The sequence below is a fragment of the Lutra lutra genome, chromosome 15 (assembly GCF_902655055.1).
Source record: "Lutra lutra chromosome 15, mLutLut1.2, whole genome shotgun sequence".
Lineage (NCBI taxonomy): Eukaryota > Metazoa > Chordata > Mammalia > Carnivora > Mustelidae > Lutra > Lutra lutra.
In genome coordinates this window covers 41990333-42016974 of record NC_062292.1, presented here as the reverse complement: position 1 = coordinate 42016974, position 26642 = coordinate 41990333, and the positions used below count along the sequence as shown (strand labels likewise).

Sequence of the window (26642 nt, the reverse complement as noted above, 5' to 3'; positions counted from 1 at the left end):
TCATCCATTTAAGCAGCAGCTAAAGCAACAGGGCCTGAAGACCGTTTTGGGAAAGACACTCAATTATTTGCACCAATGTCACCCTAATTTCCCCAGTAAGCTCGGCTATGGCTGGGCAAGGGGTGGGACATGAACACACAATTAATTTCCCCCATTTGGGGCCTGGAGGGGGAAGGAGAGAGGGTCCCTGGGGGCTGAAAGTAGGCTGCCTGGGCACTGGAAGGCCCATGACCATCCATTACCTCATGGACCCCCTGATAAAGACATAGGATTTCCAGGGCTTTGAGATGTCACCCCAGAGAGAGAATTACTTAGCGAAGGTCACACAGGGGCAGACCCAGAGCCCTGGTTCCCAGCTTCCTAGACCAGGGCCGCCTCCTGAGGGGGAGAAGAGAAGATGTACGGATGATGACCATGGTGGCCCAGGAGGTGTGGGGACAGGGTCACACGACATGGTTCACCCAGAGCCACAGGCTGACCCGAGGAGCCCCCGCCCCCATCCGGGACTCTAGCCCCCAGTCTCTCTTCCCACATCTGGAAACTGAGGCTAGAGTCTTTGAAGTAGGATTCAAGAGCCCCCCCCCCCCAACGCCCTGCTCCCAGTCTCTGGGGACAGTCTTGGGTGCAAAGCTTCCAGTCTCTTTCTGACGTCCCCATGAGTGATCAGTCCAGACTGATTAAGCACCTACTGGGGGCTCGATCCAACTGCTAGGATGAGCCCTGACGTCCCCAAGTTTACAGTTTTCCCTGAAGCAGCCGGAGAGCCACGCAGAGAGCGAGTAATGGAGCATGGAACGGTGTGTCCTCGAGGACCAGCCAGGGAGGACTGGCGCCAGGAAGGAAGAGACGGCGTCTGGGGAGGGGAGGGATTTGAGGGACAATGAAAGGTGCTCCAGGTGGCTGTTTGAATATGTGCAGGGAGACCCGTCCCTGCATGGGCAGGTGCAGACGGCTGGATGGCTCAGGAGGGTCGGCACTGAGGGCAGAGCAAGGGAGCTGGAATGATCCGATGGGGCCAGTTCAGGAAGGGCCGCGATGGCCAGAGGGCAGCCTTTTGCCTGGTTGCCGCTAGAAAAGGATGATGCTCAGGGTTTTCAGTGAAGGTAATGGCACCGCGGTATCCAGCCACACATGCGGAGTCAGTGGGGGAACGCCAGCCTTGGGGAGAGACCTATTTTCCGTGGGTTGCCAAGCTGGGGGACTTCTCGCAAGTTTTGCTTAAGAGGAAGCCCCACGCTCTGAGGGAGTTGGAGGTTGGGGGCCGAGTGACAGGTATCAAAGGGCAGCCCAAGCTCGAGGCACGGTGCTATATGTGCTCTCTTGGGTGAATTGGCTCTGAACGTTCCTTCAGAGAAAGAAACAGAACTCAGAGAGTTTAAGTCATTCATCCAAGTGGCACCATTGACAGTAAGGCAGAGCAGAGACTCCAGGTCTGACTTTGAAGCCACAGGGGAAGACCGGTTCTCAAGCCGTCCGTTCTCACCCTTGGCTACACAGAGAATGACGGATGCCCGGGCCCCTCCCAGGCTAATTGAATCTGAATCTCCGGGCGGGGGCAGGGGGAAACTGGCCATCCTTCTTTCCAGCTCCTCTGGTGACGGATGGACGTTGAGAAGCACCGCAGTAGGTGGCCTCCCGCCTTGGCCCTGGAGCTCCAGCCATCCCACCATTGCAGGGGGACGGTCCTGTCCCCCCGTGCTCATCCGTTGTTGTCAAGGAAGCAGAAAGCAGGGAAGACAGATTGATCTGGGATGGGTCTCCTGCAGAAGGACAGGTGCCAGCCACCGAAGGAGAGTGAGAGATAAGAAGCTTAGGAGGGGGGCTCCTGGGTGGCTCAGTGGGTTAAAACCTATGCCTTCGGCTCAGGTCATGGTCTCAGGGTCCTGGGATCGAGCCCCACATCGGGTTCTCTCTGCTCAGCGGAGAGCCTGCTTCCCTCTCTCTCTCTGCCTGCCTCTCAGCCTACTTGTGATCTCTGTCTGTCAAATAAATAAATAAAATCTTAAAAAAAAAAAAAAAAGAAGAAGCTTAGGAGGTCTGTGTGGTGGATTCTGGGAAAACAGTGAAGATGGGAACTGAACCCCCTCACACTCCCTGCCCCCCGCAACATCTGCACGGCCCATGAGTTCCAACTTTGCCACCACCACAACCCTCGACACATGCCCACTTCTCCCCAGCAAGCCAGACTTCCAAACTGTCCTGAGCTGAGATGCCACTCACTCAAGGCAAAGGGGTAGGGGGTGTTCTCTCTCCAGCGGCGTCCTTTCCGTGGGCATCGACTGCCACCCGCTCTGCAGAGGGAGAATCTCAGAGAGAGTTCTGGCTGAATGGCTGTGACGGACACTACTTCAAACTCTCTAATCAACTTCTGTGGCTTATTTTAAAATGTGTCTCGACTTTCCAATTCTGTAAAATGGGTAGAATAATACTGGAATAGAAATTTACACCTGAAAAGTAGTAACTATTTTTAAAAATATTTTTACTTATTTGACATAGAGAGATGGATAATGAGAGAGAGCACAAGCACGGGGAGCAGCAGGCAGGCAGGCCGAGGGAGAGGGAGAAGGAGAAGCAGGCTCCCTGCCGAACAAAGGGCCTGATGTGGGGCTCAATCCCAGCACCCTGGGATCATGACTTGAGCCGAAGGCAGCCGCTTAACCGACTGAGCCACCCAGGTGCCCCGAAGTAGTAACTGTTAATAGGTAGGAATGTGCTGAGGTGGGAGAAGTAACCAGCATAGGGATACAACAGCTGGGGGTCAGATCCAGTCGCTGCCACTCACTGGGTCATTAACATCTTCAGAGCAAGGTTTTCTCTCTCATTTATTAATCAGTGACTTCCAAAGGCATATCTCCTGTCTAAGCCTCCTTCCTGAACTCCAGGCCCGCGTTTCCAAGTACCCCCCAAACATCTCCTAAATCTAGCACAGGTTCCCCACAGAACCCACCTGCAAATGAACTCACAGCTCACATCCCCCTCCCTCACCCGCCCCGCATCCCCCTTTGGGGGAACTACTTCTCCTAGTGAATGGCTCCGCCATCTTGGAAGGTGGTGAGACACGAGCCCCACATCAGGGCCCTCTTGGGCTCCTCTCCCCCACCCTGCACTCCCAGACACCAGTATGGGGAGTCTTCCTCCCCTTCCTCTTCATTCCCTCTGTGCTCCCTGTCCAGGCTGGGATCATCTCTCACCTACTTATGGCAGTGGCCCGCCTCTTCTCTGTCCGGTATGGCCGCTGAGCTCACTGCTGCTGACAGCACACTGCTTCCAGGCCTTGCACGGGGCCCTCACCTGGGTGGCTTAAAGTTGCTCCCTCCAGGGACTCCTGGGTGGCTCAGTCGGTTAAGCATCTGCCTTCAGCTCAGGTCATGATCCCAGGGTCCTGGGATGGAGCCTTGTGTCAGGCTCCCTGCTCCTTGGGGAGCCTGCTTCTCCCTCTGCCTGCCGCTCCCCCTACTTGTGCTCTCCCTCTCCCTCTGACAAATAAATTCCAATGACCCACTAGACCAAAGTCACGCCAAAAGGAATATACGCTCAGGCTATGTCCTGTACATATATCCTCTGACCAGTAGATGGCGACAGAAATGTCACCTTGTGCAAACACGAGTCCCCTTCTGGTGATTGTCTCAGGCCAGCTAAAATCCCGGCTCGCAGGTGGGCAGACTGACCTGGAAGCTTGAGGCTTGCCCAGGTAGACAGAGCTCCTCGGACTGCCACTTACACACCCACGGTAGTGGGAGCTGATTACGTTGGCTTCCTGAATTCTCTGGGAAGATCCTCTGACACAAGTCCCTTTCCCTCCTCAGGGCCCTCTGCCAAACAGCTGTTCTTAGACGGCCTACATGTCCGGCCTGAGACTAGAGAGCACTTGGACTCCCTCCTCATGTCCAGGAAAACGGGGGACATGGAGGTGATTTGTTCTCTTGTGACAGTAAGACTGGGACTGAACTTACAGCAGCCTGAGAGACCGGAGGTAGCTGGGTGGTCTTGAACAAGTCATGTCACACCCCAGGAGCTGGATGACTGTGAGGGCCCCATAGGCCAGCCCTCGGATCCCGGCTCTGGCACTTCCCAGCTATGTGAACTTGGGCAAATCATTTGCATTTTTTGAGCCTCAGTTTACTCAGCTGTGAGATGGGGACAAACACTGATTTCTTAAGGTCGTTGTAAAAACTTATGGAGGACCCAGCGTCCCCACCCCTGTCCTGCTTTGGTTAGGAACAAGGGCACATGCTAAGGATTGGCAAGACATGGGACAGAGGAATTGAGAGCATGGCCTCAGAAGCAGAAAATCAGAATCAAATCCTCCATCTTCCACTTCCTAGCTGCATGATCTTGGCAGGTTACTTTACCTCTGTCTACCTCAGTTTCCCCATCTGTAAACTGGGAATAAGAAGATCCTCGGTCCTAAGGTTGTTGCATTAAGTAAGTTCATGTTGAACACTTAAACAGTGCCTGGCACAGAACACGCTCCCCATGTGTGTTTCCTGTCCCCACGGCTGTCACTGTGTTTTAGCATCTCAGTACCCGCCCTGCATCAGCTCCACGCACCCACCTGCTCCTACAGGAAGTCTAGTTCCTAAGTCTGCTGCAGCCAGTGCCTGTGTGGGGTCCTCCTAATGCGTGCTTCCACGTGGCTCTGGGCTGACCCTGCTGTTGGTGTCTTGGTGTCTTGGTTCCCCACACCTTGTCATTGTCCCAGCTGTTCTTTGCAGCCTCTCCCTGCTCCTCCCTCTGATGTGCCCATCAGCCCGGGCTCTCCATCTTTCCCCTGCCCCGCAAGTGCTCTTTCAAAGGGGAGATGGAGAACAGTATTCCCCACCCCCCACCGTGAAATACTCATCTGAGGGACAGGGTGGCCTGAGCCCGAGGTGTCAGATTTGGGAAGCCAGCCCGTGAGACCTCCCTTCAGTTTACACACAGCTCTTTTTCTTTGCAGACCACTGAATCAGGCAAGGTCAAGTGCTAGCCACTCTCCTCAACCTGGAGGGTCACTCCCTCTAACCCTCAAGCCCTCCTGTGGGGTCTGGCTCATTTTGTCAGCCATATTCCTTCTTTTTGACTATCAGAAACTTCCTGTGTCTAGAGTCCATTATAGGCGAAGTTCAAGCTTCCCTATAATGTGTAGCCCCCATGTAAACCAACGGATGCAAATACATACTCCAGAAGAGGAGGGGTGTCTGCGCACACCCCAGATTTAGTGTGTGCAGATGGTTCTTGGCTGTAACTGTCCCAGACTTCTCGCCCCCGACAACATATAAACTGCCTAGCACAGAGTAAGCAGTTAATAAATAGTAGCTATTTTTATCAGTTTCCTCACCTGCAAAATAGAGATAATATAAAAATAAGAGCTAACATGTACTAACTACTTATTATGTCCCAGACATTGTTCTAAGTGTCTCACATGTATTGATTCATGTAATATTCATAATGACTGCACAAGATAGATACCATTTTTGTTCCTAGTTTACAGATGAGGCGCCCAGAGGTTGAGAAACTTGCCCAAGGTTATACAGCTGGAGCCTGCAGGTTTTTTTTTTAATATTTTTTATTGATTTATGACAGAGAGAGATAGCGAGAGAGGGAATGCAAGTGCAGGGGAGCTGGAGAGGGAGAAGCAGGCTCCCCGCTGAGCAGGGAGCCCGATATGGGACTCGAACCCAGGACACTGGGATCATGACCTGAGCTGAAGGCAGATACTTAATGACTGAGCCACCCAGGCACCCCGGAGCCTGTGTTTTTACCCAGCGTAGTGTCCACCCTGTCACCTAGGACTGCTGTGAAGATCCCATGATTCTAAGTCTTACGGCCCCATGACAAACACTAGAGACCGCTGCTCAGTGAAGCTGAGGGGGAGGGAGGGACAGGAGTAGGGGTGGTGGGGGGAGAGGAGGAGCGGGGCTCTGTTAGCATGAGTGCTAACACTAGTTGGTGGCGGCTGCAGGATTTAGAAGCTCTTTGCATAAATCCAGTTGCATTTCTGGAAGGGAAGAATGGAGAGTCATTATTTTGTCTGGACAGGTCTGGAATGGAGAGGGAACTTGGTCAAGGTGAAGAGCTAGGTTGGCTTTTCAACCCTCCTCTTCTCCTCTCTCCTCCCTTCTTTCTCTCAGTCAGCCTGGGCTTGGGCTGTGGCCTGGGGGTTTCCAGCAAGGCTGCCTTAGCTGCTCCTCCAGAGCACCGGCTGTGGGGCTACTCGTGGAACAGGGCTGGGGGGAAGGGGCTGTCAACCTGCTAAGCACTAGCTTTCAGGAAGGCCCGGGTCACTCACACAGAAAGGAGGACATCCGACCAGCAACAGGACGCCAGCCTGGGGAGCCTGCAAAGTCCTCTTCAGGACACCTCTTCCCCACATGGCCCTCCATCCCAGGGCCCAGGAAACATATGGGCCACAGGAGCCCGATCCTGCGGCGTTGGCCTAGAGCCCAGAGCTCCGGGGCAGCTCCAGAATTTCTGTGTAGGAGGAGCTCAAACTTTGCCATCTCACCGGAAGGGAGGTGAGGGGACTGGTTTTAGTTGGAGATGATTTTCTGGGAGATGCTGATACAGATCAGGAAGGAGGCTACCTTGCTGCCCTGTGCTAGGCTCTGCCAGTGCCTTCTGCCAAGCTCCAAGCAGGCTTGGGTTGTGCCAGCCGCTGAAGCCAGCGCAGGGTCAGAGCAGAGAAGCCATGTTGGGCTGAAAGGCAAAGCCTGGGTGGGGAGGAAGGAGCCACGGCAGATGCTGACTACTTGGTCCTGGAAGCCTGGGGAGGGCAAGGAGAGGAGATTCACTGAGCACCCCATGGAGAAGCTTAGAAGCAGAGGAATATGGGCCATTCCTTTCTTCCTTCAATCCTCATTCATTTGTATTTCTTTACAACCTTTATTTCTCTAACATGGATATGTGAGGAATGGCACTGTTAGTCTCTCTACATTAATTACCCCTTGTAATCCTTGAGATAACCCTATTTTATAATTAAAATCCCCACATTGCACGTAAGAGAGCTGAGGCTCAGAGAGGTTATGTAATTTGCCCAAGGTCACACAGCACAGCACACAAGTGGCTGTGCCAGGATTTGAGGACCCTGAAACTTAGAACCACTAAGATTTATTGGGTGCTGACTCTGCACCAGCTGGATGGGCAGGGGTTCCTTTCCCTCCTGGAGCTTACAGTCTGGGGGGGGGGTAGTTTCCAGCAGGAAATGGCAAGGGTGACAAGTGCTACAGATGAGAAGTACACAAGAGAGGTCCCAGGGAATTGAGATTGGCAGGCAGTACAGAGGGGAGTTGGTGTGGTGACGTGGGGCAGAGAGGACAAGTGTCCTCCATCAGAGAACAGCTTGTGCAAAGGCTCTGTGGGAGGGAAGAGCACAGCCCTTTCCAGACCTGCAAGATCAGGGCAGCTGGGGCTCAGAGGGTGAGGGAGTTGGGGGGGTGGCAGGCCGAGCTGGAGGGTGGGCAGGGGCCACATCTAGAAACATCTGCAAGAAGGCGGTAGGAGAGGTAACCGTAAGGAGCCCCTGGGGAACAGGCCCCAGCTGGAGCTATACAACCAGCTCAGAGGGTCAGCATGTGAGGTCACAGGACCCAGCTCCATGCTCTTAACTCCCTACCAAAACAACACAGGCACCTGGGGGAGTCACTCCCCCTTTGAGGGCTCCCTATACCTCAGTGAAGAATTGTCCCTTTCTTGCCTTGCTACCTCCTGGGATTGCTTGAAAGGAACAAGTAAAATCAAGGCTATAAGCTGTTGCTACCACCCTATAGTGGACTGTGGTGGGGGTGCCCCTCTGGGGCCCTAGGGGCTCTCAGCAAACCCAAGCTAGCTTTTCTCAAAGGACCACACTGCTACCCCTTCCCCATCTTGACCCAGCCCCCTGCCTGTGCAAATGTCACCTGATCCTTCCCTACCCTATCAGAATCCCACTCCCCCAGGAAGGGAGAGGCCACAGTGGAGGAGGCTTATACATTGAACACAGGGATTTTCATGAGCAGACACAGTCCTATATAAATGCTTTATTTTCTGTCATTAGACCCAATTTAACTGGCAGAAGCTTTGATAAGACTCAGGTATCTTTTCCTCCATTTTACCAGAAAGAGCCAGGGGCTTCCTGTCCTCCATCCCCCAGCATCCACGCAGCAGTCCGTTGCAGTCGTCAAGGCATCCGCTGTCCCAGTGTCTCAGGACATCCCAGTCTGTGCCCCATCCAGGCCACTGAACTTTCAGCCCTTTTATCCCTCCTCCTGGCAAAAAAGCCTTTGGTGGATCTCAAAAGAGAAGCGTTTCTTCCTCTAGAAAGGCAGCAGCCAAGTGACAAGCCCCCCGCAGTGTGGGAGGCCGGCAGCCCTGTGGTCCTCGGTGTGGTGCTGTGGGGGAGAATCCCTAGTGTCCTCCCTGCGGAGCATCTGACCTTGAAGCTTTGATGGTCGATCCCCTTTTCCATCCGAAGGATGGTGAGGGGTCAGCAGAGCTGACCAGAGAGTTCTCGTCGGGCCACTGTCTTGTCCCCTAGCCCACACCTAAACACACACACAGCCGCGCACACACACCCCCTTCCCAGCAGCGATGTGCGGCCCCACATCGGTGGGTGGCACACGCTCCCCCACTCTATCGCAGCCTGGAAATCCCCGAATCAGCTATTTCTGCAGCCCAGGGGCCGTGACTAGCGAGCTGCTGTTCTAAAGAGAGGCTCCAGCCCAGCCAGAAGCTGCGGGTGTCGCAGTATTGCAGTGGCCGGGCTCTGGGGTGATGTTGTCAGGGGGCTGGGCCAGGGAGAGGGGATTCGCTGCAGGTATGGGGAATTCCCAGGGTTCCTCACACTCTGTGGAGATAAGAAGCCCTGGAAAGCTCTGAGGGACGCCCTCCCCAACACATAACACATATGGGAATTTTTTTTCGGAGGGTGGGGCGTGACGGGAGAATCACCTCCTGAGTCAAACCCCAAAGTTGATTCTTGAGTCTGGATCTGAAGTGCAGGAGCAAACGGGAGGAAGCTGAGGGGGAGGGGAAGCCGTGGGGAAGAGGGCAGGGGTGGGGTGGGGTGGGGCTGGGAAGGTCCAGGGATGGGTGGTGGCACCACACCAGCACGAACTGGACGGGGTGAGCTGGAGCCCTGAGGGCGGAGGCTCGAGGGTGAGGCCAGGCAAAGGAGCCCGACCCGGTTCGCAGCCCTCCCCGCCCCTTCCTGCCCTGAGAGTCGGGGCAACTCCTGGTCCTCTCGGTGCTCTTTAAGGGTTGAGGCCTGGCGTTCCCCAAGAGGGAGAAAGCGGAGTTGTGGCAAGCGGGGAGTCTCTGGGTTCTTCCGGCCGGAGCCCTTTCGGTGGGTTCCTACCTGGGGGCCAGGCCCAGGTCCAGGGCAGCGCACACTTCCCCCTCGCTCCCCAGGGGCCCCTCCACCCGCTTCCTCCCTTCCCGAGAGACGGGAGGAGAGTCCCGGGTGCCCGTCCCTACTTAGCCCTCCCGCCCTGAAGCGGGGGCCTGCGCCCCGTCCGAGCTCTCCGGGCCAGACACCCCCCACCGCCCCTTCTCTGCTCTCTGCCTTTTGTCTCCATCACTCCCTTTCTCCCTCCCTTTTCTTTCCGTTCCCGACTCAGGAAAACCTTCATCCGTATCCCCTGAAGCAAATCGGCTCCCTCCTACCCGCTAGTCTGTTCCCGACCGCGCAGCGATCCCCCTCCCCGCGCCCCTCCCCCAGCCAGTCCCCGCTCCCGAGAGGCTCGTAAAGCTCGTGGGTGGCGCGGGTGGGGTGGGGAGTGTCGCAGGAGGGCAGGGGGCGGGAGGGGACTCCTCCGCATTGCCCCGCGGGGCTTTGGGGACCCGAGGCCGGCCCCACCCACCGCAAACTTCTCTAGGGGCGCGCCGGGTCGAACCCCTTTCCCGCACGCCGCGTCTCCCTCGCACACACCTCCCCTTCCCTGTCGCCCCTCCCTCCCCGCCCACCGGCGGTCCGGACCCGAGCAGGGGGGCGCGGGGCGTGCGGGGGCGGCCTCCCCCGAGCCGGGATTGCTGGGGTGGGGGCCCTGCGCCGCGGTTTGCGGGGATCGCCCTCGGAGGGGCCGGCACGCGCCGTGTGCAGGCGGATGTGAGGAGCATCTCAATTGGCGGGCGGGGGGAGCGGGATCGGGCTGTTACTACTGCAGAGAGAGAGAGAGCGCGGGCGAGCCGGCGAGCCGGGAGCCGGCGGGCGGGAGGAGAGCCGCAGCGGCCCGGCCCGCCGCGAAGTGGAAAGAGGGGACCGCGACTTCGAGACCCCGGCCGTCCCCGCGCTCTGGCCTCTGGGCGAGCTCACACCGCACCGCGCACGGACGTCCCCGGTAAGAGCCGCCCCGGGCGGGGACACCCTGCGAGGGCAACGCGTGGTCCCGAGCGCAGCAGCGCGCCGACCATCCGCGGCCACCCGGAGGGCCTGGGGCGCGGGGCGGATGGATGCAGGGTCGCCAATCTGGGACGCTCCGACTTTTTCTGGGCTCGGCGCTCACAGCCGGATAAACTAAGTGCGGGACGGAGCCCGCGGTGGGGGCAGTGGGCTTCGGAAATCCACTTGCTTCCGAACCACCGGGGGGGTCCCGGGGGAAGCGTCCTGAATTATGCCGGGAACCCCTCGCCATTGCCCTGCTTCTCCTCGCGGGTAGCGCGGGACGCGCGCGGGGAGAAGGCGAGAGAGGCCGCGGCGCATCTGCGCGGGCACCCGGGGCTAGCGGGGCACGGCAGGAGGCGGTGCGGAGGAGGCCGATGGAGTGGGTGTACTGTGAAAAGTGGGTGCGGGGCACGTGGGGCCCCCCGCCGCCCCCGCCGCAGTGAGGCTGAGCCAAAGGGCCCCGCGCGCGGAGCTCGGGAGCCCCCTGGCGCAGAGCGGGACGCGCTGTGGACGCTGGCGGTGCGCGGAGCTCTCTATTCCCTTCCGCGCCCCCAGCGCCACCGCAGCGCTCTGGGGCTGGAATGGACCGCGGCATCTTCGCCCCTTCCTCTCCTCGAAACTTTTTCATACTCCCAACAAGCGCCGCGGCTCCGTTTGTTGGAGGAAGCCCGGTCCTAAGGATTCTGGCAAGCGGCAGAGCTTGGAGACACGGGTGGGGGTTGGGGAAGGGGCAACAGCGCAGGAGGAGGACATGCTCTATTCAGTTTGCTGTGTGACCTTGGACAAGTTGTTGCACCTCTCTGAACTTCACGAAGATGGAGACACTTGGTGCTCCAGTCAGGAATGGGGACAAGGTGGGGAACAGGGTGGTCAGGGGAACCAGCCTCCGGGATGCCTGTCCCTTGCTTTGGAGCCTAGGAACTCACGCCCTTGATCCAAGGCCTCTCTGCGGGGAGCTCCGCGCTCACTTCCTGGGGAGGAGATGGCAGTGTGGAACTGTGTACCCAGCGTTCCAGGGGAAGTCAGGAAGCTTCCATTCTGACCCAGCCTGTGACCTTGGACAACTCACTTGGTCCTCTGAACCTCAGTCTGGTAATCTGCAGAATGGGGTTTTGGAGCTTCTGGATCTGAAGTCTCCTCGTTCTGATACCTGCAGGCCCCAGCATGCAGGGGAGGCCAATGGAAGGAATGGATGGGGTGCAGCCGCAGGAACTGCCTTCCTGCTGTGACCTAGCCTCTGGGGAAGCTGTGGGTCCCCGCCCCCTAAGAAAGTTATCGGGGCCTTGAGACCCTCTGCCTGCTCATCCATCATTTCTTCCCATTCGAGAATTTCCAGTCCGGATGTGAGATTATCCGGCTTCGTAGCGCCACATGTCCTTGCAGGGCGCAGAGCTTCCCTGGGAAGAGATTCCCAGGGACAGATAGGAGTCCCCTGGGCAAAAGGGGGATGTCAAGAACCCCCCAAGGTCATGCTGTCTGGCCCCTGGCTCTGGACAGGGCTGCATCCACCTCAGACAAGGGTGATCTGAAGGAATTATGTTTAGAAAGATCCTGTCTCTGATTAGAGAGATCTCCACTAACGTAGCCCCCAGCACTCCACTGGGCAGCCTCGAAGCCTCTGCCATAGGAAAACCTCGTCTCACTCCTTCTCGGGTGAACTCTGGTTTTGTCTGCAGGTGGGATGGGACCTTAGTTTCTCCCTGGGCCTCAGGGTGTCGTGGGGGGAGAGTCCTGGCTTAAGACAGGAGCCAAGAGTTTCATTCCAAGCCCTGCCTCCAATTTGTGTGACCTTGTGTGACCTTGGGCAAGCCCCTTCCTTGCTCTCCTCACCTGTCCAAGGAGAGGGTTGAACTGAATCACTTCCCCCAGCCCTTCCCACCTTGTGGTTCTGTGGCTGGAGTTCCGAACTTGTGTCTGAGTAGCCAGCAGGGGGCTTGGCTGGGTGATGGGGGCAGGTGGTGCTCCCCAGCCTCAGCCTCACACATGCTTCTGTCCCCAGTGCTTCTGTCCCCAGCGCAGAGACCACCAGAGCCTCAACTCCCTATATGGAGGGACCCCTTTCAAGGCCTTGCACACCAAGGAGTGAATCCTTGGGAGACCCTGGGCTCTACTGGTTGTTAGCTGAGTGACCTTGAGCGAGATACAGGATTTTACATCTTTGAGTTTCAGTTACTCGGTTGAAATGAAAATAGTCGTGGTATTTTAGGATTGTTGTGAGGATTAAACAAGAAATGCTCAAAAAATGCTTCATCCAGTGCTGAGCCCTCTGTGTCCTCAGTGAGTGGGTAGCTGCTAGTCGTGGTACCCAGAAAGCCTGCAGGAGCAGGTGGGCCTCCCTGCGGAGGGGGCCCTGGGATCTCCTCTGGGCTTCCAGAGCTTCCCTATGGGACGGCTGCCTCTCTCCTTCCCTTTCTCCCTCCCTCTCTCCCTCCCTCTCTCCCCATCCCTCTTTCTCCCTCCCTCTCTCCCCATCCCTTTTTTCCCCTCCCTCTTTCCCCCTCCCTCCTCCTCTCCTTCCTTGTCTCCCTCTTTCCCTCCCTCTCTCCCCCTCCCTCTTTCCCCTTCTCCCTCTCTCTTTCCCCCTTTCCCCCCCTCCTCTCTCATCATTAACATCATTCTGCAGTAGAATCTTCATGTGAAAGAAAAAAAACTGCTTGACTTTCCTATAACCTCATACCTGTTTGCCTCTAGCTCTCCCTTCCCCACTGTCTGCCACACCTCTGGTCCCTTCCATGGTGAGGACACATGAGGGTTTGATTCCACTTCCTGAACTTTCCAGGAATGAGCCCCCCCCACAAGCCTAGGGAGGGCTGAGACTGGATCCTGGGGGGCAAGGAGCCAGAGGCATGTCTGGGCTGGGTGGAAGGGCTGGCAAAGGCCCTGGCTCAGCCCTGGGGGAGCTCTCAGGATCCCAGACCCCAGAGCCAGACCGGACAGGGTGCCCTGGTGGGCTGGGAGGAGGGGTGGCAGGGCCAGCTCTTGGAGTGACTTTAGGCAAGTCCCATCCACAGTCCTCTGATTCTTCATTTGCAAAGTGAAAGGTTGCTTGAGATGAATCCAAGGTCCTTCCAACCCTTTGGGTTCAGGGCCCGGTTGGCACTGCCCTTGCTGAGGCTCAGTGGGATGGATGGGAGGTTTGTGGGCATGATCTGGGCATCAAGACTCCCTGCCCCTTGGTCACAATTCAAGGACAGCCTGGGGAGAGGGGATGCCGTCTTTCTCTTAGTAAGAATGCTGAGGGTTAAGAGCAAAGGCTTTGCACATAGACAGACCTGGGTTCTCATCTTGGCTCTCTCTTCTTATGAGTTGTGTGAAGTTGGGCAAATTATGTAAGCTCTCTGAGCCTCAGCTATCTCATCCGTGAATTGGGAAGAAAATTACCTATCGCCTAGGGTTCTTATGAAGATTACATGAGAATAACTTCTATAAAATTCTTCCCAGGACCATGAGTATGGGCATTTCTAGGTGGGGACTGGGTGCTGCATACGCAATGAGTTTTTTTTTTTTTAAAGATTTTATTTATTTATTTGACAGAGAGAGATCACAAGTAGACGGAGAGACAGGCAGAGAGAGAGAGAGAGAGAGAGAGAGAGAGAGAGAAGCAGGCTCCCTGCTGAGCAGAGAGCCCGATGCGGGACTCGATCCCAGGACCCTGAGATCATGACCTGAGCCGAAGGCAGCGGCTTAACCCACTGAGCCACCCAGGCGCCCCTAGCAATGAGTTTTTGAGGCTCTGTGTTGTCACTAAGGGGGGCTTGGGTTAAAGGAAGGGTGGGGACAGAGCCCACAGCGGTGCAGTTGTCAACAGGCACAGGCTTCTGAGACCGGTTCCCTCTGTGCCCTGGCTTGGGCTTCAGGAGTCTGGATGCATTGGTCCTTGTCCCAGGGCCCGTGGAGGGGTGAGCTCAGCCACAGGGGGCTGCAGGCAGAGTGTGAGACTGTCAGAGAGAACATGGAGGTTAACAAAACGCGCCCCGTGCTGGTGCTCAGGGAGTACAAGCTGGAGGCGCCACAGCCTTCCACTCAAGGTTAGTCGCGAGGAAAGGGCTGTAAAATGAGGTCTTGGGGAAAAGGCATCTCTGCTCCTGGGGATGGGTTAGGTGATCGGAACCACAGCACGAGGCACTGGAAGAGGCTGTGCGGTTCATCTTATCCAGTCTGACTTTGATTATGGGCAAACTGAGACTCAGGGAGGGGGAGCCCCTTGCCCAGGACCACACGACCCGTTGGTGCCAGGGGTGGCACTGAGTCTGCATCTGGGGGCCCTCGTGCAGTGCCCTTTGCACTCTCCCCAGTAAGCACCAAGCAGGTATTTTCCAGATCTTCTAAAATCAGAGAGCACAAGGCATTACGTCTTGATGGCCACGGAGAGGACAGGGGTCATGGGTGGGAAAGCACCTCCAACCCAATCCTGAGAGCATCTAGTCTGACATTCCCATTTTGCAGATGTGAACACTGAGGTCCCAGAAAAATGACAAGACTAGCAAAAGGTTGCCCCATGTCTGAGACTGTAATTCCCGGGCCAGAGCTCTGGTCGTTTGCCAGCTGTCATAGGCTGTCTTTCCTGGGTCAGACATGCTACGTGGCCGCAGGACAGCCAGAACGTGAGAAGATAAAACCCAGTGTGCTTGAGAAAGGGACAGAGGACAGAAAGACAAAGCAGAAGAAAGAAAGACAGAAATATTACTCTCATGACCATGATATTCCTTCCAGGCTTTCTTTCTTGACGCGTCTCTGTCAGCCCCTGCTCGGAGCTCTTCTGCTGACAGCCTGCCTTGCCCTCGCGGAGGAAGGAGACAATAGCCAGCCCCGCTGGTCTCAGTTCCACTGGCAACGCTGAGTGAAAGAAAGTCAATATTTGCCCAGTGGCAAAGGACGGGAAATAAGTCTGACTTGGGATTGAGGTTTGGGGAGGAGGAGAGGGATTCTGAAAAGGAAGGTTGCCGAGTGTAGGGCCTCCCGGGTGAGTACTTGACTTCTAAAGGAGCCTTTGGGTTTACCGCATTAAATAACCCTTTGCGTCTCGGACAGCATCTGCCTGCTCCATCCTCCTGGCAGCCCTGATCCCTAATAAATTTCCCTTATTGTTTGGAGCCGACGCCTCCCCCAGCTTCCAGCTCCCTGGAGAAATGGGACTTTTAAAGCTTTTGCAGAAAGGCCTCGGAGCAGATGCCCATTGAGCGAAGCTCAGGCAGAGCCATAGAGAAGCTGCTTCCTTATCTGGGCCCCTGAGCCCAGGGAAAGATGTGGAAAAAGTCCTTGGCAGGTCAAGAGAAGCTGTGAATGATTTTTTCTCCCCCTGCCGTTGTTTTGTTATCTTTCCTTTTTTTTTTTTTTTTTTTTTCCCTTTTTTTCCTCTGCATCCCACTTACTTGTTCTCTGGGTCCTGAATTTGGATAGGGGCTGGGAGGAGGAGGGTCGAAGCCCCCAGCCTTTTCTCACTGAAATGAAATTCTTGACCCCACGCCAGCTGCCGGCTGGTTTAATGGCTTCTGTGATGGCCGTGTTGCTCGTGGAGTCGCATCTTAGCAATGTCACAAAGGGTGCCTTTGGAAGCAGAAGCATTTCTTATATGAGGCAAATGGGCTTGGTTGAACTGCAGCAGGAAGGACTCAGGTGAGGTACGAGGAAGGACTTCCTAAGGTGGGACTCACCGGCTCTCTGTGAGTCTGCTAGGGGGGAACCGTGGGGGTGGATCTGAGCTCATTTGGCAATGAGCTAGCTTTCTTACCTGCCCCGGGAAGAGGCTGCAGTGACCTTCCTGGAGGTCAGCCCTGCCCCCTAAGGCTAACCCTGGTGCTGTAGCTCCCAAACTAATCAGCAGGACTGATGGGCCCTGGAGACCATGCAGCCAGAGTGACCTCCCGCCATCGGGGCCCACTCTGCTGCTGCTGCGGGCTTGGGGCTGAGGGGCTGAGCTAGGGGGAGAAGGAGGCCCCTGGGCCTCCCCACCCAGCCTCTCAGGCCCTGGCGGCAGGAGAGTCTCTCAGAGCTGCTGCTCGCAGTGGGGCAGGCCAAGGCTGCCAGCTCGGGGCCTGCCTTCAGCCTGCTCCCACTGCTTGGCCAGGGCTGGGCCTTGGGAGCAGCCAGCTGCTCAGGGACAGATAGCAGCCTGTCCCCAGGCTTCCCAGCACATGGCCTCTGGGCAGGAGCATAGCCCCGCTTCCCCGCATCAGGGCTCTATCTTGAGCAGACTTCCTGGGCCTGCCTGGGGACCTCTGCCCCCGCTTTTGGTGGGATTTGGAGCATAAAGATCCTCCTGGGTCCTCGGTACTATGGCACGGTGGCTGAGATCTCGGATGCCAGGGCGCTAGCTTGCCCCAACTCCTTTGGGATTTTGTGGTTTAAACACTTGGAATGTCAGTTTCTTCATCTTTAACATGGAAATAAATCAGCTGGTATGCCGGAGGGTTGACATGAGAAGTTCAGGAAGAGCAAGTACCTGGCGTTCTGTGCTAGCACAACTGTTGTTGTGGAGCTTCTTAAAACCGAAAAGGGAGGGGCGCCTGGGTGGCTCAGTGGGTTAAGCCTCTGCCTTCAGCTCAGGTCATGATCTCAGGGTCCTGGGATCGAGCCCCGCATCAGGCTCTCTGCTCAGCAGGGAGCCTGCTTCCCCCACTCTCTCTGCCTGCCTCTCTGCCTGCTTGTGATCTCTCTCTGTCAAATAAATAAATAAAATCTTTAAAAAGAAAAAAAAACGAAAAGGGACATTTTGCAGAAAAAGAAACGTGACACTGGAGCTAGGAGTGGGGTGAGGCAGGGATGTGACCGTAGTTGACTAGAAGGATCTAGAAGCCAATGATTTCACTGCTGAGTTACTGCACATGGTCCCACACACGCTGTGTCTTCCCATCGTTGGACTTCATTTGTCCCCATTTGAAAATGTGGAGAAGGATGACTCTCTCTCACCTCCTCCAGGATGCCCTGTGGATCCAGTGAGGTGGGCCTGGAGGAAGCACACCCTGGCGTCCTCCTGTCTGAGCTCTGTGATACAGGCAGGCTTCCTGGCTGAGGCTCTGGCCTGTTGAAATTTCTACAAATGGCACCAAACCCAGTGGGCCGCTCTCCCAGTGAGACCACTCAGACTCTGGGTGATTCTGGGGGGAATCTGGCCTCTCTCCAGGTCTGCTCTTCTTCATTTGGCCAGGAAAAGGGATGATGGTTTTGTGTCTCTCCATGCTTCCTAGCAGTGGGACAGGAGCGCTTCTGGACACGGCCCACAGCTGTACAAACAGGGAGCAGGAGGCTTGACCATCTCCTTCAAGCGGGGACACCCTGGCCAGGAGCCACAGGCAGACTGGGGTCATGCCTTCCCTGGGCTGGCCAAAATAGGCCACACTTCCTTCCTCCCACCCTCAGCCAGGCTATCTGCAGTGCAGGGGGGAAGAGGGGGTGCTGCCCGGAAGCAGGGCAGTGGCGCCGGTCATATTCAGCACCTTTCCTGCCAAGTAAGTCAAGGACCCTGCTTGATAGCGCTTTTATCCCCTCCCTTATCCGTCTCCTTCCTGGGGTGGGAGATGGCACCAAGCTGACCTGCTGACAGTATTGGGTTGATGATTAGGCCAAGGGTCCCACACGAGGTCACCAAAGGTCTCTGCCGAAGACCACAGGGGTGACCAGGCTGCAGATACCCAAGCCCGCAACTGACAGCTGCCCACTGTCCCCATCCCTCACAGCTGGTCATCTGGGGTGAATGGCAGATCTGGAGAAGGGAGGACACTTTATTTCAGAGTTACTCAGGGCCTTGGAAATGTCTCCTCTGGAGCCCTCCTCAGAGCCTCTTTCTAAATATCATTTTACCCAGAGTCCCAGAGATGAGGTTGCTTTGCCAAGGTCACCTCCAAAGTCAGCCGTGAGCTCATGCTCAGAGTCCACTGTATTTTATCCGCTCCATTCCCCAGGCATCCTAAAGAAGGCGTTGGACATTGGCTAGAAATGGAGGGGCCCAGCCTGATGCCTGTCTCCTGTGACCTTCGCCTTGACCTCAGATTTCCCTGTACCTCATATCTCAGGGAGTTGGAAGGACTTAGATTAAATAGCAAGGAGAATTTGCAGAGTAGCTTTGTTAAGAGGAGAGAAAGGAAGATTTTGCCAAAACATTTGGGAGTCCAGGTTGGATTAGGTCTTAGGAGAAGCTTCGGGAAAGAGCCTTGGACTCAGAGTTCAATAACACCAAGTCCAAAGTCAGATCCTACACACTCTAGCCCTATTGGGCTAAGTGCTGGATCTCTCTGAACCTCATCACTTTCCCTCCCTAAATGTGATAGGAAGTTCCTTACTTTTACTGGGGGATATCGATTTTTTACTAAAAAAAAAAAAGGTTTATTGAGATATACTTCATTCATTTAAAGTGCACAATTCAGTGGTTTTTAGTACAGTCACAGAGTTGTATGAACACCACCACAATCTAATCTCAGAATTTTTTTTTCAGCCCACGTAGAAAGCTGCACCCGTTAGCAGTCATTCCCTATTCCTTTCTTCAAGCCTAACCCACAGATGGTCTACGGTTTGTCTCTCCACCTCTGCCTGTCCTGGATATTACATATAAACAAAATCATATAATACATGTTCTTTCATGTCTGGCTTTGACTTCATGTTGTTTTCAAGGTGCCTCTGGGCTGTAGCAGATTCCATTTCATTTCTTCTCATTGTTACATCATGTTTCACTGTGCTGATAGACCACACTTGGTTTATCCTTTATCAGTTGATGGGCATTTGGGTTGAACTATTACGAGTGCTATGAGCATTCATGTACTTTTTTTTTTCTTCCTTTTTTTTTTAAGTAATCGCTACTCCCCATGTGGGGCTTAAACCCACAAGTCTGAGATCAAGTCGTGTGCTCTACCCACTGAGCCACCAGGGGGCTCTGCATGTCAAGGCTTTTGAGAAAACATGTATGTTCACTTCTCTGGGGCACATTCCTGGGAGTGGAATTGCTGGGTCCATTGTACACTTATTTTGAAAGTTGACTTCTACCAGGTCCTGTTGTGAGTATTTTACACGGATTATCTCCTTTACTCTGTGAGGCAGGTGCTATTACTAGTCCCATTGTGCAAAATGAGGAGACCCAGGCCCAGATAATGTATTTGGGGGTGCTGAACTAACAAGGCCAGGACTTGAACCTCGAGCGTCTGGGGGTAGCGCCAGAGCATCTTGCTTCTGTATGTGAGGTTTAAATGAGAGTGTTAGCACCAGAGTGTTCCCAGCACACTGCCTGACTTATAGTAGATGCTCAGTAAATGTTTGTTGTATCCTGGGGAAGATAATCAGGCACCCTGCATTTCTCTGTCTGGCCTGCTGTGTGGCCTTCGGAACATCTTGTGTCCCTTTGAGCCTTAGTCCAGTTCCCTCCAGAATATAAAGCTTCCAGTGTGGAATTGAAGAGGCAGAGAGGACCTATGACCCAGGGTCAGGGTGTGGCAAGTGCAGTGCAGTGGAAAGCATCCCAGATTCTAGCTCTGACTCTCTTACTGACGTGAAAGTAATTTCTGGGGCTCCTGGGTGGGCTCTCAGTCAGTCGGGCACCCGACTCTTGATTTCGGCTCAGGTCATGAACTCGTGCTTGTGGGATCAAGCCCCATGTCGGGTTCTGCGCTCAGTGTGGAGTCTGCTCCAGATTCTCTCTCCCTCTTCCTCTGCCCCACCCCCCATGCTCTGTCTCTCTAAAGTAAATAAAAATAAAATCTTAAAAAAAAAAGAAAAAGTTGGGACGCCTGGGTGGCTCAGTTGGTTAAGCAGCTGCCTTCGGCTCAGGTCATGATCCCAGCGTTCTGGGATCGAGTCCCGCATCGGGCTCCTTGCTCGTCAGGGAACCTGCTTCTCCCTCTGCCTCTGCCTGCCTTTCTGTCTGCCTGTGCTCGCTCTCTCTCCCTCGCTCTCTCTGACAAATAAATAAATAAAATCTTAAAAAAAAAAAAAAAAGAAAAAGCAACTTCCCTTCTCTGGGTCTTGGTTTCCCTTTGTTCCAGAAGGGGCTGGAATAATCTACCCTAAGGTGCGTTGCAGCTCTTCTGTCCTGTGTAAGCCCCATGCTGTCTCCTCAGTGGCCTGAACCCCCTGGGAGCGAAGCCTGGAGTACATGCCCAGGGTCTCGGGTCACCATGGGTGCTCAACAATACTTCTCCCACCCAGTATGTTAACAGGCCAGGTTGGGGCTGAGTGGGGTGGTGGGCGAGACCTCCCTCCCCCCTTGGTGCCCCCTTCATCCTAGAGCCCTTGGACTGGGGACCTTCTCCTATGATCTAACCCAGAAAAGAGCCATTTCACACCCCACCTCCCCCCGACCTCTACCCCTCCTTCTCGGTTTCCCTTCTCTTGAGTCCTGCACTTCTGGAATTCTTCTGGCTAGAGTCACTGCGATCCCCACACCAGCAACTACCTTGCTGGCTTCTGGTGCTTGGCCCCACCTCCTGGTTTGGGACCACCTGTGGAAAAGAGCAGAGCACACAGCAGGTGCCCCGCGTGTGCTGGCTGACGGAATCTGGTTCCCCTAGTTTCCCACCCTTTTTCAGAGAGAGCCGTAACTGTTTTCCAAACCCAGCCAAGCACCACCAAGCAAGGCAGCCGCAACAATTCTGCATCTTCTTCGAGCCATGGTATCCTTTCCCAGGCCCTCCCTTTACTCTGCATTCCCTGCTTCCTGGAACCTGCCAGAGGTCCTACTGCGTTCCAGGCATAGCGGGGCTAGTGCATGTAGCCCTATGTGGTGGGGATCCATGGTGTTTCTGTTTTATGGAAGAGGAGGCCAGTCCAGGAGAGGGGAGTGCCTTCTCCAAGGTGACCAGGCTGGTAGGTGGCAGCGGGAGAATTTGAGTGAAGGCGGTCTAATCCCAGAGCCTGCACAGCAGACTGATCAGAAAGGTGGTATAAAGGACGTTTGAGGGGTGCTCGGACCCAGGGAAACTGAGTAGTGTCTATGAGCAGGCAGGCTCTGCAGTCCTCCAAGGTAGGTGTGTGTCCCACTGCCGTATCTCTGTCTGCATCTGCATGGAGCTCAGTCATCCTTTGGGGTGCAGCGTCTCCAGTGGGGTCCTGCTCCAAGCTTACCCAGGGAGATCAGGTGAGATCTAAGCAAAACTTTCCTTCCCCTGGGGATGGCTTCAGTCTCTCCAGGGGTTGCTGTTCCTGCCTCTGGGGTGCTGAGCTGGTTTCAGGCCCTAGTTCTCCTCCCCCCCCACCATGCCTGTGTGTCTCACTATTTTTAAGCTCCGTGGGCTTAATGAGCTGCCTGCCATGACACGTCTTCAACATTCACCTTTTTCTCTAATGAACCTCGGAGAGCTGAGCGGGCTCCCTTCTCACTTGACAACCACCCCCAATCAGGAGGCCAGCGCTGGGCTGTGGCCTGTCTGGGTCCCAACTCTGCTCAAGGACACCCGCCCTCCCATGTGCCCCCCAACTTGGCCTTGGTGATGGCCACACTGGATTCCATGCCCCTCCCCTTCCCTCCATGCCGTCCTTTGTCCTGGTTTTTCCCCCCATCCTGCCCCAAGCCCAGAAAAAGCAAAATTGAAACCACCAAATCAATAAATAGTATTTAGTGAGAGTTTATTGTGCATTTAAGAATAGTTGGTGAACTGGGAGCTTTTAAATCCAAAGACTGATAAGAAGCTCAGGGACCTGGCATCACAGGATGGCTTATCAAAGTGAGAAGGAAGTTGTTTACCCTTTACCAAGAGTGCCTTATTACAATGGAGGTTTCCGCTTAGCAGGGGATTGGTTAAAGGTGAATATCTTACATCGTTTTTTCAGGAAGGCAGCTTTTTTTTTTTTTTTAAACGATCATCGGAGGCATTTACAAGAACAAATCTAAGTTAAATTTTACTTATCAAATAAGCTAGGTTTAGTTTTGCTGATATGGCCTAAATGGTCTTGTCTGCTCAGGGAATTCTCCAGTCTGGTCTCCGTTTTGTATTTAAGTTCAATACCCCGAAGCCATCCCTGCAAGAGTAGTGATGTTCTGAAGAGAACTGTTGAGCACCCCCATGTTATCCGGTGGTGGCTTCTCTTGAGGACAAAGAGCCTGGGAGCGAGTGAAGCCAGGGGCCAGCAGGCAGTGGGATGAGAGTCAGAGGTTTGGAGTCTCATGGGGTTGGAGAGGGAACTTTGAAGTTCATCTAGGCCAACTCTGTTTCTCCTCCCTGTCTATGGCATCCCTTTCTGTAGTCTAATCTCAGCTTGAATACCTTCCATGACAGGGTACTCATTACCTCACGAAACCACCATCCCATCAGGATTTTGCAAAGTGCTGACTGTGCAAAACTCCTCCCTCATTTTCAGCCTGAGGAAGAGTTCATCTTCTTCCCCAGCCCTCACACTGCTGGAGTTGAAGAGGGGAAGCAGAGGAATCCCTCAGCGCAGTGTGCGGGGCAGGGGCAGACTGGCCTCTGAGCCCTGGAGGTGTGCTATGGTCCTCACCTCTGAGGGGGCTACCAAGGAGAGCCAAGATGGCTGCCAGAGAAAACTGAAGTTAGTTGCCTGAAGCCTTTCCTGCTTCAAGTGTGTGAGGAGCTTGAATTTGTGGCAGAAAATCAAAATGACAAAACAGACCGGCTCCGTATATGGAAAAGGTGAAATGCGGCTTCCCGCTTACCAGCCACAGGGCTGCGGGGTCTGATGGGAGCAACGCCAGGAATTCCAGCTAAAGTTTTAACCCGGGCCCTTCCATAGGGAGACGGAAACCCCTGATGTTCACATTGTGTCTATTTTGGGAAACTTTCTAGTCCTGAGGGTTTTGCCGGCTTGGAAGAGCACTGAACCTGGGAGCCAGGCTCTGCCCCATGAACCCTGTGACCTTGGGCCAGTCACTTCCTCCCTCTGGCTCGGTTTCTTCTGCTTTAACCTGTGTTACGTGTGGCCCTTCAGAACGGACGTGGGCATCTTCGCCCTGCGGTTGCTGAATGCTGTCATGCTCAGTGTCCCCGGTTGCATGGAGGGGACAATCGCCCGCCCGATGCCTTTTCGGGTCTCCTTTAGCCTATGGTGGAGAGGCTGGAAACCTGTGTGCATTTTGCCCCTGACTATGGCCTGGCTCATTCCCAGTGTGCTTGGCAATGGTGGGTGTAGAGCAGTGCTTCAGCTCCCGGAGAGAACGCCTAGAGGCCTCTGGTATCCTGGCCCAAGGAGACTCTCCTGCCCCAGGTCAGGCTCTGGGGTGGATGTCCCAGAAGGTGGGGTTTCTCGAGCCCGGGCTGATGTCCTACTGCCTGTCAGATGTCATTCTTGCACCTTCCAGGCCATGGTGGTGAGTGGGCCCATCTCATCTTGTGGTTGTCAGACACCCACCCCTGCCACCTGCCAGATCTCTTGCCTAGAACTGTCCAGCCCCTTCCAGGTCCACGTCTGTGTCCCTGGCTTGGGGCTCAGGAAGCCTCCCCCCAGGGGTGCTCTCTGGTTCTTTCTTTGTGCCTTTGCTCCGTGGTCTCTCAGCAGGAGCACCTGTGCATCATGGAGGAAGCAGGTGCGCTGCTTGGTGCCCAGCGCCAGGGGCAGGGGCCATGTTAAGTCTCCCCGGGTGGCCCTCTAGTCTGGCTCTCGTGGACCAAATGGAGCGTATCAGTGCGGAGCTGGAGCACTGACCACGGGTCTGCCGGGAGAGCTTTCTGCTCTGCGTGTTCTTTGGTCTATCTGATTGAGGTGGAACTTAGATTAATATGCACAACTCACCGGAATGTTCTCCTGCGCGAGCGTCCCAAAAGCCACCTGTGTCCCCACCCACTGCTCTCTTTCCTCTGTTGCCGCCCATCCGGTTTTCTCTTCTTGCTGGGTCTCCTTCCGTACTTGGCTGTGCTTCATCTGCCTGGCATTTCCCTTCTTCCTGCGAATCCTCTCAATGTGGATGTTCCCCGGAGCCTGTCTCTGGTTTCCTTCTCCCTGGGGTGACTGTTCTCCCAACACCCCCCCCCCAACTTGTGCTAATGACTCCCAGACCCTAGTTCTCCCCATAGCGCCCATTCCTGAGTGCACATGGGCCTGCCAGGCACCTGCCGATGTCACCGCCCCTCGGTGGCCCACTGGCATGGCTAGGGTGCAGCTGGGACATCCTCCGGGCACCAGCACCACTAGCCCCGTTGCCTCCAGGCTCTGTCGCTGCAGAATGGGGGTGCTGGCTGGAGGCTTATGTGCTTGGGAGAGGCCCGCCTGCCTGCAGGTTCCCCCACCCTTCAGGAACAGGACAGTCACTGTCCCTGAGCTTCACAACCCTCTAAGGCAGGAACTCTCCTGGTTCTCATCTCAGGGTTGGAGAAGCAAGACCCGGAGAAGCTAAGCTACCCACCCAAGTTCGCAGGGCTGCAAGTGGCAAAGCTGAGACCTGAAGCCAGGTCGTCTGACCCCAAGGTCGGGTGCTAACGGGCACCACGTGGCTGCCCACCGCCGCCCCCCCCAACTGGCCCCAGGGGCTCCGTTTTCTTAGTGGTCCTGCCTCCCAGGTTGGGATCCACATAGAATCTGAGCTGGACTTTCCAACTTGGAATTTTCCTGCATCTCTTCCCTCCTCCAGCCCATTGGCATTTTGAGGACATGGTTTGCCCCTGTGCGCCCCTATTCCCCATGTCTCTTCTCACTCCCAGGTCAGGCAAGAGAAAGTCGGCTTCTTCGGGGACTATAATTGTGCCCCCAGGACTTACGTGACCCACTTTAGTTTTTGGAGACCATGAGCTGCCAGAGGTGTTGGCGGGTAATGGGCATCTTCGTCGGAAAAGTGAAGGGCACGTCTTTTTCCCCAGGGCCTGTCCAGCATCTGGGGGGATGTGGGGGGAGCAGACAGCATCCCCCCTCAGCTGACCCCCCGCCTGGGTGCTGAGAGCGCACTGGGCTCCCCTGACTTCTGACTGCCCCGGCTCCCTGCTCGGCCTCCGATGAAATACTCTGATCTCAGTATTTCAGAGTATGAAATGCTCTGCCCCTGAGGGCAGCTCTTCCCATCCTATGGGGCAGGGGAAATTGGGCACGATGTGAATGTACCCTGCTCGGCCTCAGTCTCCTCATCTGTAAAATGGGAATATTGTACCTACCTGACATGGCTGAGCATGAATGAAATTCAGTGTGGCAGGCAGTAGAAACTCGAGAAAGGGAAGCTCTCCTTCCTTTCCCCTGACACACACCCCCACCCTGCGGGCCCAGGGCCTTCGTGATCTCTTCCCCCGACACTTGGTCCCACAAGCTGGGGCTGACTGTTAGGAGGGAACAGAGCCCTGGGCTGGGTGCCAGGAAATCAGGGTTCCAGTTCACAGTGAGGCCTTGGGACGTTGATCTTTGAGCCTCAGAGGTCTCCTGTCACTGGGGAGAATCCATCTGCTCGCCACCTCTGAGAAAGCCTGAGTGTGTCGTCTTGCCCCGAGCTGCTTGAGGATGGGGCTGAGTTTTCTTCATTCGTATTCCCGGCACTTACCCCTGACATGACCTTCAAGGTTGGATGAGGCGGGCGACCTCTGCCCGGTCCCTCATTACAGAGGGAAGGAATTTTCACGCTCTTCCTCGGCCTGTGTCTCTCTTGAGGTCTGAACCGCATGGTACTGCCTTTCCTGAGGGAGGAGCCCGAGGGAACAGCCTGCTGGAGGCTGTCCATGTCTGTCTCCCTGCTGAGCCGTCCAGGGAAGCAGGCCTGCCTCTCCTGGACCTAGGACTGCTCAGGCCCTAGGCTGTGGGGGTCTGGCCTTGACAGCATGCCTCAAGCCTCGGAGTCTCTCCCCTCCCCTCCGAAGCCGGGAGCTTGCTGGCGTGGCTGCCGGAGGGGAGGATGCTGTGCCCTGCACACCCCCCCCTTCTCCATTCCCTGCCCGTCAAGCGCAGCAGCCAGGCTGCTCTAGGGTGCAGGGCCGGTGCCGGCAGGAAATGCGGAGGCCAACAAGACACCTCCCACCTCACAGCCTCATGCAGGGACTGTGACACAGGAGTGGCGCAGTCTCCCCGAGACAAGGCAGGGCTCGGGGGAGAGTACCTGACTCTCAGCCAGGGCTGCGGACTCCTTTTGGGGACAGGAGCCCTGACCTGGGGCCCATGGTCAGCATGGACACTGCCAGCCCCTCTGGGGATTGGTGAGGAAGGGCAAGGCGTGGGCACTCAGGCCACTCTGTGGCAGTGCCTCGTGGCTGATTTTGTCCTCACGGGGCCCTGCCGGGATAGGCACCTCGCCCTGTCTCTGCTGGGGCCTGAGCCCTGCTCCCAGAGGTGCCCCACTGCTAGGCGCCTGGTCCCACTCAGAGGTCAAGGTCTCCAAGCATCTCGGAAGGTCACGAGACCACCCAGGGAGGTTCAGAGGTACTTTCCAGAGAGTGGAAGGAAGCGGGGAGACACCAGGTCC

The 26642-nt window shown here is 55.6% G+C and overlaps 1 protein-coding gene across 2 annotated transcripts in view; it reads left to right on the top strand.

The window, feature by feature from the left end:
* SYT2 (synaptotagmin 2) overlaps positions 1 to 26642 on the top strand; it is a 109384-nt gene that overhangs the window by 54786 nt on the left and 27956 nt on the right. The window contains exon 1 of one of the 2 annotated variants that reach the window (XM_047705454.1): positions 9775 to 10295. The exons of the other annotated variant lie outside the window; for it this stretch is intronic. The gene's annotated coding sequence lies outside the window, so the exon portion shown is untranslated. Of the gene's footprint in view, positions 1 to 9774; positions 10296 to 26642 lie in introns of those variants that run through there. 2 annotated transcript variants of the gene reach the window in all.